This window comes from Carcharodon carcharias, chromosome 3 (genome assembly GCF_017639515.1).
Source record: "Carcharodon carcharias isolate sCarCar2 chromosome 3, sCarCar2.pri, whole genome shotgun sequence".
Lineage (NCBI taxonomy): Eukaryota > Metazoa > Chordata > Chondrichthyes > Lamniformes > Lamnidae > Carcharodon > Carcharodon carcharias.
In genome coordinates this window covers 100,871,541-100,886,727 of record NC_054469.1, presented here as the reverse complement: position 1 = coordinate 100,886,727, position 15,187 = coordinate 100,871,541, and the positions used below count along the sequence as shown (strand labels likewise).

Below are 15,187 nucleotides of genomic sequence, written 5' to 3'. Positions count from 1 at the left end.
TGCTTTAAGGACAGTGACCCTAGCTTCTTGAGTCCCTCCACATAACTGAAGTCCCTTATCACATTTCGATAAATCTCTACAGCACCTTCTCCAAAGCCTTGACATCTTCCTTAAGGTGCCCAGAACTAAACACAATACTCCAGCTAAGGCCGAACCAGTGTTGCCATTGTTCCTTTAAGCCCATGGGTATTAATTTTGTTAACAAGCCTATCGCATGGTACTTTGTCGAATGCATTTTGAAAGTCCATATTCACAACATCAACCACACCTCATCAGTTCTCTCCATTAAGATCATATAGTCTTTCAAAACTGGCAATCTCATAGTTTCATTCATCTGGAACTGAACTGCAGCTGCCTAGTTCATTTCATGTAAGATCTTTATAGCTGGCAGGAGATGAAAACTTCATCTCGTCGATATGGTTGGAGTGAAATCCAGATCAGAGAGATGAAAAGACAATATTCTAACCCTCTGTGCAAGCCAAAGGATCACATTTTATTTTACACACATACAGCAATCTTGACTGGCTATTAAAAGACTGCTTGACACATGCTGGGCATTATCTAAGAGTTCCAAAACAAGTAGTTTATGAAATCTTGAACTGAAAAACATTTTTTTTATTCATTCACTGGATGTGGGTGTCGCTGACTAGGCTAGCCTTTATTGCCCATCCTTAATTGCCCTCGTTCAGGAGGCATTTAAGAGACAACCACATTGCTGTGGGTCTGGAGTCACATGTAGGCCAGACCAGTTAAGGATGGCAGATTTCCTTCTCTGAAGGACATGAGTGAACCAGATGGGTTTTTACAACAATCAGCAATGGTTTCCTGGTCATCAAGCTTTAATTCCAGATTTTTATTGAATTCAGATTTCACCATTTGCCATGGTGGTATTTGAACTTGGGTCCCCAGAACATTAATTTAGGTCTCTGGAATACTAGTCCAGTGACAATGCCACTGTGCCACTGCCTCCCTTGGTCCGTACAGATTTTGAATATTGCTGAAAAGCGATACATGTTGCTGAAGCTTTTCATCTTGCACTCATCAGAACAAATGCAAGAATGCCAAATCACAAACATTTATAATTCAGGAGAAAAGGTGCATTGATTGGTTGGTAAGTTGACTCAGATTGCTTTCTCTATGACAAAGCGTTTGCCAATGAGGAACTAGAGGCTCCCCATGTTTCTGGGTAATTTAAAAACGGTGTAAGGCTTGAGCATATTCCATTTGTTTGCATAGAATGGGTCCCTGAGCATGAATGTATGTCACTCTTAGTAAGAGTAAATAAGTCATGTTAGGAGCTCTAGTGATTAGGTTAAAGCATAGCTATTAGCACACTCAGGATTGTTCAACAAGAGCTGCCCAAGTATAGAATCACATATAACAGTAGATACTTTGATTTGGGTTTTGCAAGCTTGGGTTAGTTGAGTACCTCTAAGTGCCTCTTACAAGCAGCCAGAGGAACATGTTGTTTGATTCAAATCAGCCAATCATCGGGACATATGGCCTACATACCTGACATCAGACTGGCACTGAAATTCATGCATGACATTGCTCAGATGTGTGGGAGGCAGAATGTCTTTTTGGAGTAGCGACAACATCCTATTAGTGGAAAATACTACTTGCATAGCCACTGCATAGTAGCAGCATGAAACAGCTTGTTTAATCTGTTATCCAAACTTGAGATACTTTGTTTTTCCAGGTTAATTTGAGGTAGATTGGGCACTCTTCAGGTCCAAAAGTGGCAGCCTTTGGCGCATTTACAAGTTTGAACAATGCACAGCAAAAAATGATCTGATCAGTATAGCCACTGCCCTGCAAGATATCTTTGAAACATTCTATTTCTGTGTTGAGCTTGCAAGGTCAGCAAATGGCTAGGGTACTATTTATAAGATTAGTAATAAGGCCAATCTTGAGGTGCGGAGATCTATTCAAGTTGGAATGCGTAAAGTGACCAGTGAAGACAGGCTTGCAATAGACAGTAGTGGAGAAACCATTAGCGGATTTCTCAACCATCACGTTCAGGAAGTTGAGGGGCACATTGGACTGCTTCACCTCAAAAGTGAATTGGAGCATAAGATTAAGCACATTAAGGTGTGTAGAAAAATCCTTACAAGTGGTTGAAGACTCAAAGACTGTGACACACATCATCTATGTACTGGAAATATGCATGGGCCAAGAGGTCAGGGCTCTCATTCATTGTGGAAACCCACAAAAATGTTTGCAAGCCCTGGACTTAGAGGGGATCCCGTAGCTACACCATCTATTTGGCACACATGGTGTCATTAAAATTGAGGTCAACTGCACAAGTTATTAAAGTTCAATGGATACAGATTCAGAAAATGACGGCGCATCTAGATTGGTATGATATTGTGGCATGACACAAATCTTGATGGCTTCCTTCGGTGACCCACTCAACAATAAGCTAACAATGTCGAACAAGCGCACAGACAAGGCATTACTATCAATATGTAGGTCATGTATCATCTTAGTGAAAATGATGGAATCCTTCACCATGTATATACCCTTCTAAAATTACCTGGAAGCATGGGGAGACTATAGTTTCCCTTTGCTTTCCATGGCAATGCTATGACCAATTAGAGTCAATTAACCAATCAACACCACTTTTCACCTGTGGTATAAATGGTTTAGTCATTTGAACTTTGTGTCCTGACGACTATAATATGAAAAGCTTCAGCAACATGTCTCTTTTTTAAGCAACATTTAACTGAAAGACACCAAATTGCAAAAAAATGCACAATGTATGGATTTCCAAACTAGTATAAAGAAATTGGGGTCTCAAGATCAACAAACCCTGCTTTGTACCCACAATTATCTCATACACAGCCTAAAGAGCAATCACTGTTGTCCAGGAGTAATTCCTTGAGTGAAATGCCTTGAAATATTTTTGACATAAGCTGCTGTAGGAGATTTTTTTTAATAAAATAAATTCAGCAATTAAATGATACTTAGTATTGTTTTAGTAAAACAGCAGTGACTTGAGACTAAGTAGAGGAAAGGATAGAATGAATTATTAGCTGAATTGAAATGTGCTTGCATATCAGAACAGGAAAGAAATCCTGGGATTTGGGTGGGCAAGCTGCTAAAACAGTTTATGGTGTTTACAGGCGGTTAGCAAAGCATCTGTAGTACTTGTTAGAATCCTCATTTTATAATTGGAGGGAGCGCAAAGTAGAGCTATGGGGTTATTTTTAGCAGCAGAGCTAAGACGTTAGCTGCTGAGAAATGACTGAAGGGTTATTTGATAAAATTAAGACAGCAAAGGGTTTGGAGACTGTGGACTTAAGATAGGTTTGAGTGCTATGTGGAAAATTCAAGAACATGGATCTCTCTCTGACTTTGCATTGTTGTCCTTGATTCACATCTACTGCTCATCTGTAGTGAGTCTTCAGGTGGGAGTACAGTCCTAGTAGGTTGAAGCGGGGGCATCATAGTCATTCTCTGAAGCAGGGTTTACTGCCATATGCTCTTTCCTGTGATGACACTTTTCTATGGCAATCTGAGATTTAGTTTTTCAAATTTCAGTACAGAGAATTTAGTGCCAAGTGTTTAGGTCATGTGCATAACATTCCCAGTTGTTGAAGTCAATCTGGCAAAAAATTATATCTTGTGTGTCCTTGTATCTTCATTTTGGTCACCCAATATGTCTACTGGCACCATCAAGTTCTCCTTATAGTACATCTTTTGTTAGGCGACAATCACCCATACTAACGAGGTGGCCTAACCATTGTAGGTGATGTCACTTGAGCACTGCCATGATAGCCTGAGTTAGAATGCTGCAGTATTTCTGTGTTGGGGACTCTGTGCTGTTAATGGATCCCAAGAATCTTTCCCAAGCAAGACATATGAAATTAATTCAATCTGCATTCCCACCTCTGATATATAGCCCAAGTTTCAACACCATCCAGCGGTCTATTTAGTATGCAGGGATTGTAGATTATTGGTTGTGTGGCAGTTGAGAGACTGGTTTTTTCCAGCCTCTTGCCTGAAACTTTCCAAATGCCAGGGCAGCACTGCCAAAATTAGTTGATCCAGTTCAGTGTGGGGTGGGGAGGCTGGCGAACATTGCAGCAGCATCCTTACAGTTAGCTGTCATGAAATATTGATTAGTTAGGTGAAATATAGATAATAGGTAGAATTCATAAATAATTGGGATATTATACTTTAGAATTGAATAAAGAGTCACCTTTGTTAAACAGGTCCAAAGACTTTACCCAGAAGCCTTTGTGTGTATATAGACACACACACACACTCACACACACACACACACACACACACACACACACACACACACACACACACACACATAAATGTGAGGTTATCCACTTTGGTAGCAAAAACAAGAAGGCAGATTATTATCTGAATGACTATAAATTGAGAGGGGAATGTGCAGCGAGACTTGAGTGTCCTCGTACACCAGTCGTTGAAGGTAAGCATGCTGGTGCAGCAGGCGGTAAAGAAGGCAAATGGTATGTCGGCCATCACAGCGAGAGGATTCGAGCACAGGAGCAGGGATGTCTTGCCGCAATTATATAGGGCCTTGGTGAGACCACACCTGCAATATTGTGTGCAGTTTTGGTCTCCTTATCTGAGGAAGGATGTTCTTGCCATGGAAGGAGTGTAGTGAAGGTTTACCAGACTGATTCCTGGGATGGCGAGACTGACATATGAGGAGAGATTGAGTTGTTTCGGATTATATTTGCTGGAGTTCAGAAGAATGAGGGGGATCTCATAGAAACCTATAAAAATCTAACAGGACTAGACAGGGTTGATGCAGGAAGGATGTTCCCGATGGTGGGGGAGTCCAGAACCAGGGATCACAGTCCGAGGATACGGGGTAGACCATTTAGGACTGAGATGAAGAGAAATTTCTTCACCAAGAAGTGGTGAGCCTGTGGAATTCGCTACCACAGAAAGTAGTTGAGGCCAAAACATTGTATGTTTTCAAGAAGGAATTTGATATAATCTTGGGGTGAATGGGATCAAAAGAAACAGGGAGAAAGCAGGAGCAGGCAATTGGGTTGGATGATCAACCATGATCATAATGAATGGCTGAGCAGGCTCGAAGGGCCGAATGGTCCACTCCTGCTCCTAGTGTCTATGTAAGTTACCAGGATACCTGGTGATTAAGAAATTATAACTGTGTTCAAAGAATAACTGGGACTAATTATTGCCAGCAAATAAGAATCAGGGTTATTAAATTTAAAAACACATCAGGGTACATCAAGTTAGATGTACAGCTTCTTGAAAGTAACTTACATGCGGATTCCAGAACAGCACGCAATACTCTAGCTGTGGCCTAACCAGCGTTTCATACAGTTCCAGCATAACTTCCCTGCTCTTATATTCCATGCCTCAGCTAACAAAGGCAAGTATCCCATATGCCTTATTAACCACCTTACCTACCTGTCCCGCTATCTTAAGGGACCGGTGGACATGCACACCAAGGTCCCTCGGATCTTCAGTACTTTCCAGGGTCCTACCATTCATCACGTATTCCAGTACCTTGTCTGTCCTGCCCCAGTTCATCACCTCACACTTATCTGGATTAAGTTCCATTTGCCAATGAACAGCCCATCTGACCAGCCGGTCTATATACTCCTGTAATCTAAGGCTATCCTCCTCACTATTTACCACCCCACCAATTTTCATGTCATCCGTGAACTTAATGATCAGCCCTCCGACATTCAAGACTAAATCATTTATATATACACCACAAACAGCAAGGAACCCAATACTTATCCCTGTGGAACCTCACTGGACACAGGTATCCAATCACAAAAACACCCCGCGATCATCGCCCTCTGCTTCCTGCCATTCAGTCAATTCTGGATCCAATTTGCCAAATTGCCTTGGATCCCATGGGCTCTTCGTCATCAGCCTCCCATGTGGGATCTTATCAAAAGCCTTGCTGAAGTCCAAGTAGACTATGTCAAATGCATTGCCCTCATCTACACACCTGGTCACCTCTTCGAAACATTCAATCAAATTGGTCAGACATGACCTCCCCTTAACAAAACCATGCTGACTGTCCTTGATTAATCCCTGCCCCTCCAAATGTAGATTAATTCTGTCCCTCAGAATTGCTTCCAATAGTTTCCCCACTACTGAGGTTAGACTGACTGACCTGTAGTTCCCTGGTTTATCCCTTCCTCCCTTCTTGAATAATGGTACCGCAATGGCTGTCCTCCAGTCCTCTGGCATCTTTCCTGTAGCCAGCGAGGTATGAAAATTATTGCAAGCACCCCTGCTATCTCCTCCCTTGCCTTACTTAACAGCCTGGGATACGTTTCATCCGGGTCTTGAAAATTATCTACTTTTAAGCCTGCCAGACCACTTAGAACCTCCTCCCTTTCTATATTAATTTCTTTAATTATATCACAGTCCTTCTGCCTGATTTCCATACCCACGTCGTCCTTCTCACTTGTGAACACTGACACAAAGTATTCATTTAGAACCCTACCTACGTCTTCCAGCTCCACACACAAATTACCTCTGTGGTCCTTAATGAACCCTACTCTTTCCCTAGTTATCCTCTTACTCTTAATATACTTGTAAAATAACTTTGGATTTTCCTTTATTTTACCTGCCAATGTTTTCTCATGCCCCCTTTTTGCTCTCCTAATTTCCTTTTTAAGCTCCCCCCTACACATTCTATACTCCTCTAGGGCTTCCGCCATTTTGAGCCCTCGGTATCTGCCATGAGCCTCCCTTTTTCTTTTTGTCCAATCCTGTACATCCCTCAACATCCAGGGTTCATTGGATTTGTTGGTCCCAACTTTTGTCTTTACTGGAATACGTTGGCCCTGTACTCTCCCTATTTCCTTCTGGAATGAGTCCCACTGCTCTGACACAGATTTACCTAAAAATAGCTGCTCCTAGTCTATTCTGGCCAAATCATATCTGATCTTATTAAAATCGGCCTTCCCCCAATTTAGAACTCTGATTTCTGGTCCATCCTTGTCTTTTTCCATAACAACCTTGATCTAAACGAGTTATGATCACTATCTGCAAAATGCTCCTGCAGTGATACCTCTACCACTTGCCCCGGTTTCATTCCCTAAAATTAAGTCCTGGACAGTCCCCTCAAATCCAACAAAAAGCTGTAGATCCTTTCAGTAAACCCAAATTATTTCCCTTATATTCAGCTGAGCTCTGTAAAATGTCTATTTTCACAGAACAGGAGTCAGATTAAGAAGCAGATCTTCAAGGTAGATGACAAATCAATATTTGAAAAGGACCCAACCATTGTTATTAAACAAAACAAAATTTTGAATTAGTTTAAAAAAAAAGAACTGGTGATTGCAGTCAAAGATATATCATTCAAAAAGTGCATTAATAGACCTCCTGTCCAAAAACGTTCTTGAACAAATGGAAGTACCAGCATCCTATCTTTCAATGATGAAAACAGCTTTAAAAATAACTTGCCAATGCATATAATAAAATTTATAATTCTCTAGATTTCATTTTAAGCATATATCTAACATCATCGCAGTGTTACACAGATCAACCTCAATCAAGGACTCCATAAACTGCCTTGTGTATAAATATCAAGCTCATTAATTCAGCTGTGTGACTGAAGGACCATGTTGACCTAAGTAAACTACTTTATTAATATACTTTCTTGAACTATTTTGAAGGAAGCATTGCAATTCTATTCATTTGATATTCATACAAATGAACAAAGTTCAGAAAGTGACAAAAAATTTTAAAACTTTCAACACTTGAAGGGAAAGGATTCCTTTTGCCATTTTCCATCTTCGAGATTTTGAAGTGCAATAACTCAAGGTTGCCTGCTGCATACTGCAACACAAGTCACAAGCATCCCAAGTGTCAATTTTGGTTCAGTGCTGGTACCTTACTTCAGACCAAAGGCTGTGGATTGCCTACTTTAGAGACTTCAAAATGCTTCACTGCAGCACTGAGGTGTGCTGCACAATGGAAGATACTGCCTTTTAGATAAGACAGTAAACTACCTGCCTATTCAGTGAAGATGCACTATTTGAAGAACAAGGGGGTTCTCCCAATGCCCCACCCAGCCTTTAATACCTAACCAACACTACCAGAAGATTATTGGCTTACTGATCTCATTGCTATTTTATGCAACCTTCTTGTTCACAAAGATAAAAGCAAAAAACTGCAGATGCTGGAAATCCAGAACAAAAACAAAAATACCTGGAAAAACTCAGCAGGTCTGGCAACATCTGCGGAGCAGAACACAATTAACGTTTCGAGTCTGTATGACTCTTCAACAGAACAGTTCTGTTGAAGAGTCATACGGACTCGAAACATTAACTGTGTTCCGCTCCGCAGATGCTGCCAGACCTGCAGAGTTTTTCCAGGTATTTTTTGTTTTTGTTGTACACAAATTGCTTTCTGCATCTGGTAACATTACAACAGTGACCAGACTTGAAAAGTAATTAATTGACTGAAATGCTTTGGAACATCAGGCATGAAAGGCACTATCAAATGGATGCTCTTTCTTTGCTTTCTCCAATGTAAAAATATTTACTCCAAGATCTATTGACAATCTTTGCTGGCTTACTTCAATTAATCATATACATATTTAACTGGAATATATTAAATCTTTTGCATCAAACACAGTGCTTGTGTCCCAAATTTGTTGTGCCTTGGTGTCATGCTATTGCCATGTTGCTTCAATTGTTTTGGTTGTTTCAATGGTGCTCATGGCTTTTGGCCATCTTTTGGCTAAACCTCCAAACTATGTGACGCTGCGGCACAAAACTTTTAAATTTACCTGTCATTAGCTGAAATGGATCCTATGATCTGGTCCTCTGTGCCCCATTGCAAGTTAGAGTGATTCACTTCACTAGCAGAACTCTTCAGATAACTTTCCATAGCCTTGCTGTTTCATTGCTTGGTTCTATCTTCTTTCCTCTGGTTAAAAACACCAACTTACATTTTTATAGCACATTTAATGTAGTTATTGTCACAAGATTCATCACAGGACCTATTATTAAACAAGATTTGACACCAAGTCACATAAGATGACATTAGGACAGGAAAAGCTTTGTCAAAAAGTTAGATTTTAAGGATAGGTAGAGGTGGAAAGGTTTATGAGGAGAATTCCAGAGCTTAGAGCGTAGGCAGCTAAAGGCAAGCTGCCAATAAGTGACTGAGGGAAGAACTTTCTGGCACACATACAGAAGAATCAGAAATGTTTTTTCCATTCCGGAGATCACAGGATTAGAGGCGCTATGGGTGATGACATAGTCGAAGGGGGATGAATATGGGCAGGAGAGTTTATACAGAATGTAGTTTAGGGAGAAGAGCAGGACAATAAATGTGAAGAGATAGAGATTATGGGTACTGTAGCATAGTGGTCATATTACCAAACCAGGAATCCAGAGGTCTGGGATAATAATTCAAAGAACAGCAGTTCGAATTCAGTGGAGCAAGCCTGCCATCTCTCCTCACACTGGCCTATACATGACTCCAGACCCATACAAACATACAAATTAGGAGCAGGAGCCCTTTGAGCCTGCTCCACCATTCTATAAGATCATCACTAATCTATTATAACTTCAATTCCTCATTGCCACCCATTCCCAATAGGTAAGGGAGTGAAAGGTTATCAAGAATCTATCTAGCTCTGCCTTAAAATTATTAAAAGGCTCTGCTTCTACCGCCTTTTGAGAAAGGGAGTCCCAAAGATTCGACCCACAGAGAAAAATTTTTTCATCCCTTTCCTAACTGGGCAACCCCTTATTTTTAAACAGTGGTCACTAGTACTAAATTACCCCACAAGAGGAAGCATCCTCTCCACATCCACCCTGTCAAGGTCCCTCAGGATCTTAAAGGTTTCAAAGTCACCTCTTCCTCTTCTTAACTCCAGCAGATACAAGCCAAGCCTGTCTAATCTTTCCTCATAAGACAACCCACTTATTTCTGGTATTAGTCTAGAAAACCTTCTCTGAACTGCTTCCAATGCATTTACATCCTTCCTTAAATAAGGAGACCAATATTGTACATAGTGCTCCAGATGTGGTCTCACCAATGCCCTGCATAACTTAAGCATAGCCTCCCTACTTTTGCATTCGATTCTCCTCACTATAAACAATAATATTCTATTAGCTTTCCTAATTACTTGCTGTATCTGCATACTGACCTTTTGTGATTCATGCACGAGAACCCCTAGCACCTCCTATCTCAGAGCTCTGCAATCTCTCACCATTTAGATAAGGTTCTTTTTCATTCTGCCTGCCACACTTTCCCTAATAATACTCCATTTGCCCAGGTCTTTGCCCATTCACTTAACATCTATATCCCTTCGTAGCCTCTTTGTGTCCATTTCACATCTTACTATTCCACCCATCTTTGTGTCATCAACAAATTTAGCAACTATACCTACAGCCCCTTCATCTAAGTCATTTATATAAGTAGTAAAAAGTGGAGGCCCCATGCACTGATCCCTGTGGCACACCACATCTTGCCAACCAAAAAAAGACCCATTTATGCCTACCCTCTGTTTTCTGTTAGCTAGCCAATCTTCTGTCCATGGCAATATATTACCCCCTACATCATGCACTTTTATTCTTCACAATAACCTTTGATGTGGCACCTTACCAAATGCCTTCTGGAAATCTAAATATAGTATATTTGCCGGTTCCCCTTTATCCACAGCATATGTTACTTCTTCAAAGAACTCCAATTAATTGGTTAAACATGGTTTCCCTTCAGAAAACCATGCTGATTCTGCCCGATTACCTAGAATTTTTCCAAGTACCCTGCTATAACGTCTTTAATAGCTTCTAACATTTTTCCAAAACAGATGTTGTTAGCTGACCTATAGTTTCCTGCTTTCTAGTTCCTTCCATTTTTGAATAAAGGAGGTACATTTGCTATTTTCCAATCTAATGCAACCTTCCCTGAATCTAGGGAATTTTGGAAAATTAAAACCAACGCATCAACTATCTCACTAGCCAATTCTTTTAAGACCTAGGATGAAGTCCATCAGGATCTGGGGACTTGTCAGCCCGCTGCTCCAACAATTTGCTCAGTACCACTTCCCTGGTGACTGTAATTTTCCCAAGTTCCTCTCCGCCTTCCATTTCCTGATTTACAGCTACTTCTGGGATGTTATTTGTATCCTCTATAGTGAAGACCAAATCAAAATACCGGTTCAATTCATCTGCCATCTCCTTATTTTCCATTAGTAATTCCCAGACTCACTTTCTATTGGACCAACCCTCAGTTTAACTCTTTTCTTTTTTAAAATATCTATAGAAACTCTTACTATCTATCTTTATATTTCTAGCTAGCTATCTCTTTTACTCTAATTTTTCCTTCCTTCTTGACCTTTTGGTCATTCTTTGCTGCTTTTTATATCCTAACCTGCCACACATCTTTGCACAGTTATATGCTTTTTCTTTAAGTTTGATACTATCTTTAATTTTTTTTAGTTAACGACGGATGGTGGGTTCTCCTCTTGGAATTTTTCTTTCTCGTTGGAACGTATGCATTCTGAAATATCCCCTTAAATGTCTGCCACTGCATCGCTATTGACCTATCCTTTAACCTAATTTGCCAGTTCACATTAGTTAGCCATGCTTTCATAATTGCCCTTATTTAACTTTAATATACTTGTCTTGGACCCACTCTTCTCTCCCTCAAACTGACTGTAAAATTCAATCATATGTTCACTAGAGGTGCCTTCACTATGAGGCCATCAATTAATCCCATCTTGTGGCACAATACCAGGTATAGCCTGCTCCCTGGTTGTAGCCAAAATGTGCTGCTCTAAGAAACTATCCCAAAAACATTCAATTAATTCCTCACCTAGGCTACCTTTGCCCATCTGATTTTCCCAATCTATATGCAGATTAAAATCATCCATGATTATTGCCACACTTTTCTGACAAGTTCCTATTTATTTCTTCCTTTATATCCCATCCTACTGTGTGGTTACAGTTAGGAGGCCTGTACATCACTCCCACAGGTGACTTCTTGCCTTTAACATTTCTCATCTCTACCCAAACCATTTTTACATCTTGGTTTCCTGAACTTAGGTCACCCCCCTCTAATATGTTAATACCATCATTAATAAACAGAGCCACATCTCCACATTTTGCTAGCTTCCTGTTCTTCCTAAATCACATGCCCTTTAATATTCAGACCCCAATCTATGTCATCCTGCAGCCACGTCTCTGCAATGGCTATCAGATCGCACTTACTTATTTCTATCCGCACTCTCAGTTCATCTGTTTTGTTTCGATTCTACATGCATTCAGATACAGAGCCTTTAATTTTGTCCTTTTATTATTTTTCTGACCTCAAGCCTTATCTGCTGATTTACTTAAGATTTGTACGCCCTGTCCCTTCCTCTCAGTCTTTTTAGCATTTCCCACATTGATACCTTTCTCTCTTGCCTTTCCTTTCAGATTTACCACATCTTCCCAAATTTGGTCCCTTAGCCCACTATTCACTTCTCTAATTATGCGGCTCACTAGACCATCGGTCCAAGCACAGTTTCAGGTGTAGACTGTCCCAACGGTATGGTCCCCACTTTCCCCAGTACTGGTGCCAGTGCCCCACAAACTGGAACCCAATTCTCCAAAATCAGCCCCTGTGCCACCTATGCATCTTGTAATTTTAAGTATCCTATGCCAATTTGCATAGGTTCTGCTTTTTTTAATTTAGTGTGTAGCTCCTTATACTCTCTATGCAGGACTTCGTTCCTGATTCTACCTATGTCATTGGTATCTACATGGACAACAACAACCAGATCCTGCCCCTCCCACTGCAAGTTCCTCTCCAGCCCTAAGCAGATGTCCCGAACCCTGACACGGAGCAGGTAACATAGCCACTGGATTCTCACTCTTTGCTGCAGAGAACAGCATCAATTCCCTCATTAAACTGTCCCTTACTACCACTGCATTCCTTTTGGTTCCCCTCATTTGAATGGCTTCCTGTACCATGGTGCCATGGTACAGTTTGCTCATCCACTCTGCAGCTCATGCTCTCATCCAAACAAGCTGAGAGAACTGCAAACCTATTGGACAAAAGTAAAGGCTCACACTCCTCCACTCCTGCCCTCTGGGTCCCCTTAGCTGCCTCACTTGCAGTCACACCGTCCAGCCCCTGACCACATTGCATCAATTTGATTGACCCTTAACGGCCCTCTGCAGGGGTCTAGCTAGCTATTCACAGTTGTATTGAAGAAAAGTATTAGAAATGAATTTACTGGCTGCAGCTGTCAATAAGCCAGCAAATTATAAACTCTTCAGGGCAACTTGGCATGGGCAATATATGCCAGCAATGTCCAACATCCCAAAAATGAATAAAATACATTAAATTTCTTTTGTGTCATAAGGACACAGAAATAGGAGGAATAGAAAATATGGCCAATCGAACCTGCTACTCCATTCAATATGATCATGGCTGATTTTGGGCTTCAACTCCCCACTCCCCAAATTACTCGATTCCCTGAGACACCAAAACTCTGTCTACTCCAGTCTTCAATGTTTTCAACAATGAAGCATCCACAATCCTCTGGGTAAAGCATTCCAAAGATTTACAACCCTTTGAGTGAAGCAATTTCTCCTCACCTCAGTCCTAAACGACCAGCCCCTTATCCTGAGACTGTGCTCCCATGTTAGATCCCCAGACCAGTGGAAACCATCTCTCAGCATCTATCCTACTAAGCCTCTTTAGAATTTTGTCAGCTTCAATGAGTTTGCCTCTCATTCTTCTGAACCCAAGAGAACGTAAGCCCACTTGCTCAGCTTTCCATCATTGGACAACCCCCTCATCGCAGGGACCAATTTAATGAACCTCCGCTGTCCTGCCTCGAATATCCTTTCTTAAACTTAGAAAGCAAAACTGCACACAGTATTCCTATTACAACCTCACCAAAGCCCTGTACAATTGTAGAAGGCCTTCTTTATTCTTGTATTCCAATCACCTTGCAATAAAGGCCAACATGCCATTTCCATTCTAATTGCTTGCTGCACCTGCATGTTAACTTTGCATTCCTTGTACGAGCACACCCGTCTCTTTGAATATCAACACTTACAAGTTTCACACCCTTTAAAAAACGTTCTGCATTTTTATTCTTACAACCAAAGTGAATAACTTCATACTTCCCTATTATTACACTCCATCTACCAACTTGTTGCCCACTCACATAACCTGTCTATATCTCTTTGCAGCCTGTGTCCTCCCCACAGCTCACTTTTCCACCTAGCTTGGTATCATTGGCAAATTTAGATACATTATTCTGTGCCTCCACATCTAAGTCATTAATATAGATTGTAAATAGCTGAAGCCCCAGAGCTGATCCTTGCAGCACTCCAGTAGTCACAGCCTGCAAGTAGTAAAAGCCTCATTTATGCCCACTCTCTGCTTTCACTCACTTAGCCCATCCTATATCCATGTTAAAATACTACCCACAATTCCATGGGCCCTTATCTTGTTTACTAACCTTTTTTGTAGCACCTTATTGAATGCCTTTTGGAAATCCGGCTATACTACATTTACTCGTTTCCCTTTTATCTACCATACTCACTACATCCTCAAATATCTCTAATAAATTTGTCAAACAGGGATTCCCATTTTGTAGTATCATGTTGACTTATTCTAACCATACCATGCTTTTCTAAGTGCATTGCTCCACTTTGCTCCAGGAGGCAGTGACAATCCTCAGGCTATGTAATTCAAATTTGGTCTGTAATCAAAGACAGGAGGGTATGACTGCAGGTGAGGGAGGTATAGGGACCCGGGGGTAGCATTCATGGAGCCTCAGCCCCTGCAATTGTCCAACAGTTACAATGTTCCTGCAAGCCATGTGGACAAGGGGAGGGGCTGTAGGAAGGATGTGCAAACTGACCATGGCACCATGGTACAGGGGGACATTCAAATGGGGGGAGGAAATAAGAATGTGGTAGTGGTAGGGGACAGTAATATTTGAGGGATAGATACTGCTCTCTGCAGCGTGAGCATAAGTTCCAAAGACTCTGTTGCCTGCCAGGTGCCAGGGTTAAAGACATCTCCTCAGGGCTGGAGAGCAACTTGGAGTGGGAGGGGAGGGATCCAGTTGCCGTCGTCCACGTTGGTACCAACAATATTGATAGGAGTAAAAATGAGGTTCTGCTGAAAGAATTTGAACAGTTAGGAGATAAATTAAAAAGCAGAATCTTGTAGGTAATAA

The 15,187-nt window shown here is 41.1% G+C and overlaps 1 protein-coding gene across 4 annotated transcripts in view; it reads right to left on the bottom strand.

The window, feature by feature from the left end:
• Positions 1-15,187, bottom strand: part of galnt1 (UDP-N-acetyl-alpha-D-galactosamine:polypeptide N-acetylgalactosaminyltransferase 1) — a 214,193-nt gene that overhangs the window by 146,429 nt on the left and 52,577 nt on the right. For 2 of the 4 annotated variants that reach the window (XM_041184211.1, XM_041184209.1), the window contains exon 2: positions 8,777-8,916. The exons of the other annotated variants lie outside the window; for them this stretch is intronic. The gene's annotated coding sequence lies outside the window, so the exon portion shown is untranslated. The remainder of the gene's footprint in view (positions 1-8,776; positions 8,917-15,187) is intronic. 4 annotated transcript variants of the gene reach the window in all.